General features: G+C 44.3%; 1 long non-coding RNA gene across 1 annotated transcript; it reads right to left on the bottom strand.

The window, feature by feature from the left end:
• Window positions 1–1250: 1250 nt before the first annotated feature.
• On the bottom strand, window positions 1251–1997 carry LOC114428609 (uncharacterized). Its single transcript, XR_003669601.1, has 5 exons — window positions 1988–1997; window positions 1864–1899; window positions 1499–1542; window positions 1368–1419; window positions 1251–1287 (listed from the first exon to the last, which is right to left on the bottom strand). It is a non-coding gene; the product is annotated as an uncharacterized LOC114428609 (long non-coding RNA).
• Window positions 1998–3512: the final 1515 nt, after the last annotated feature.

Here is a 3512-nt window from a genome sequence, read left to right as displayed (position 1 = left end):
CTTTAGCAGTCATGTGCTGCTCTGTTCCAACACCGAGTATGTTTGTATTTCATTTGTTCACAATGTCTCCTTGCTGTAACCGTTTCCATGCATATGTTACATTGAGAAATCCTTGGTGCCTGTTGTGCGACACATTTGGCGTTCCTTGCTCCTTTTTTGGTTGTTGTGTGTGCTCTTAGTCCCGGTCAAGTCACCCAAACCACACCTCAACCCCCACAAAACTAATCGACTAATCCACAAGCTCAACTCCAACTAACAACATGCCGGCATTCTAGGATCTAAGCTACAACATCCACAACCTTGACCCTACATTGCACAACACAATACCACCCAGACCCTCAGTCAGTCAAACAGTCAGGGCACGTTGGTGCACGCCGAATCCATCCGGAGCCAAAGTCTTGGTGAGATTTCCAACTCGGAGAGTCGTTTGAAATCCTGTCCATTGGGGTTCCGGAGACAGGGCAAAACGCTCTACTTGAGTGTTCGGCCAAACCTAAAACAAGTCTTCTGACATTTCAAAACAATTTCTGCATTTAAAAAAAACCACCAGAAAAACACAAGTTAAATACCTACAGTTTCACAAGGTTTTACATTACCTCCACATCTGCAATAGACTGTTGGTGCGGTCTGAGAGAGAACACTAAAGCAATTACTGTACACCACGCTGACAGGCAGAGGCGACGACGCGCAGATGCTTCAAGGTGCTCTTCATCTGCGGAGGAGAGGACAGACCATATTAGGACAGTAACCTTCCTTTGGTTAATTGCCATTGGTGACAATCATCGCACCTGGTTGAACTGCAGAGGCCACCGAGTCCTTCAGCATTTCTTCGAGGCCTACGGGGACAAAGCGGTCACAAAGCAAATACTGTAAGTAAGCTGCTGGGGTAGGATGCGTTACCATGACTTGCAGACTGAATACCTACACATCCAGGCTTCTAAAGTCAAACAGCAGTATCGCACCCATCTTCACACTGATGTACTACGATGAGTTGCAGACACATCACCTCACCGGCAGAAATCCACCCTTCGGTGTGATGAATCGGTGGTCCTGTGAAGAAAAAAAGTGCTAAGGAATAATGTTCACTGAAAGGACGTGTTAAGATGACTAGCAAACACGCTACCTTACTGCAGAAATCCAGCCTTCGAGGCGACAAATCAGTGGTCCTGTGAAGCAAAAAATAAAAACATCACAGCAGCATGGTGAGTGTCTTCACTGGCAGGATGTGTTAACAAGTTGCGGACATATTACCTCACTTGCAGACATCCGGGTGTCCGCTCGGCGGTTCTGCCGAACAACAAAAATCAGACTGGTAAGCAAGCGTCTTCGCTGGAAAGATGTGTTAACATGAGTTGCAAATATACTACCGTACTCGCAGGAATTCCACCTCTCAGGTGACGAATCAGTGGTCCTGTGCAGCTAAAAACATAATAAAACACAGTGGTAAGCAAGCATCTTCACTGGAAGGATGTGTTATGATGACTTGCAAACACACTACCTTAATCCCAGAAATCCGGCCTTCCGGGTGACGAATCTCTGCTCCTGCAAAGAAAAAGAGTCACAGCAGCATGGTAAGTGTCTTCACTGGCAGGATGTGTTAACAAGTTGCGGACATATTACCTCACTTGCAGACATCCAGGTGTCCACTCAGCGGTTCTGTGGAACAATAAAGTCAGAGTGGTAAGCAAGCATCTTCACAGGCATGCTCACTAGCATGTGTAGAGAACAGTTGCAGACACGTTACCTTCCCTGCAGAAATCCGGCCTTCCAGGTGACGAATCTCTGCTCCTGCAAAGCAAAAGAGCCACAACAGTATGGTAAGTGTCTTCACTGGCAGGATGTATTCAGTTGCAGACATATTACCTCACTTGCAGACATCCAGGTGTCCACTCAGCGGGTCTGCGGAACAATAAAGTCAGAGTGGTAAGCAAGCATCTTCACAGGCATGCTCACTAGCATGTGTAGAGAACAGTTGCAGACACGTTACCTTCCCTGCAGAAATCTGGCCTTCCAGGTGACATCAGCGGTTCTGTGAAGAACAAAACAGCCATGAACGCACTCATATTTCCTCCAACAACCAAAAAGCCCATGATAAAAAGCACCCATAGTGGCTATGCTACCTAGCTGCCTACATCAAAGTGAAAAGTGACCCTACACTTTCGGCTACCGGCTCGTCGTTTGAATTAGACTTTCTTTACGCGCTCCAAGGCCACACCTTTTTTTAGGAAGCATAGTTTGTTCTAAGAATTTACTTTTGTACGCTACAACTACTTGACATATTTACAGTTAAAGGGAACACTGACACTTCATATTCTATTTCATTTGCTGCCTAGTTTAGACACCGACACTTTAATCTGTCTCACTTCTATTAACTACTCTTGCTGTTGATGAAGATTCTCCAAATTAACCTAAAGGACTATTTTTCTTACGCTCTGTTAAAACACTAATGACGCACGTGCTACTTAACGAACTCGTTTTGCCACCATATAAGGTGATATACGCAACATCTAAACTTCACTTTCAAGACGCCAGGTTTGGGCCATTAATTCTAGCCTCTACACTACCGCTTTGACTAGTTTGCCTGGAATCCTGTCCTATTTATTACACTAAACAACTACTCTGGGCATTTTACACCAAACAACTCCACAAGACCAACAACTAGCCCATCGTCAACAACCCACCTACAACCATCACAACAAACCAAATGCCCAGCACCAAGAGCTCCTACAATACTAGCTACCAGCTAACATAACGTCTGCATCCCTAATGTTACTTATAATAACTACTAACTCTCTCCTACCCTACTTAGCCATTAAAGTTATATATATTATAAATTTGATCTACTATTAAATAAGGTCTAGGCCATGTTTTCCTGACGTCCTTTTCTTACTATGCTGCTAGCACGTGGTAACGAAGCGCAGACTTTAAACGCCTACTTAATCACATCATTACACAACATTATTGGATTTTTGGCTAGATAACGACGAATGTTTGTCCTATTTTATATGCTTCCTGTCACAGCGCCTAATGGTTAAATTTAACTCCTACCTCTCCTACATTGTCCTATTTTATATGCTTCCTGTCACAACCGCCTAATGGTTTAATTTAACTCCTACCTCTCCTACATTGTCCTATTTTATATGCTTCCTGTCACAACGCCTAATGGTTTAATTTAACTCCTACCTCTCCTACATTGTCCTATTTTATATGCTTCCTGTCACAACGCCTAATGGTTTAATTTAGTCTCTCCTACACTGTCATTCGTTTGCTTATTCTGCCCTACATTGTCCTATTTCCAAGCTAACGCCTCCCAAAGCTCCTACATCAGTTCAGGAGCACCCGTCCTGCAGACGTATTAAACGCCTGTCTCCCCATCTCCTCAGAAATGGACTTCAAGTTTCCACAACAATTGCTGATTGATTGGAACATTGCTGTGACGCTGCTCGTCGTCATGTTGACATGGCACACGCTGAGTGTTTGATCCAGAAGGTTTGTCCAGGTTCTGATGCAGT

This window comes from Parambassis ranga, chromosome 24, assembly GCF_900634625.1.
Source record: "Parambassis ranga chromosome 24, fParRan2.1, whole genome shotgun sequence".
In the NCBI taxonomy this organism is placed as follows: Eukaryota; Metazoa; Chordata; class Actinopteri; family Ambassidae; genus Parambassis; species Parambassis ranga.
This window is presented reverse-complemented; position numbering and strand designations above follow the sequence as displayed.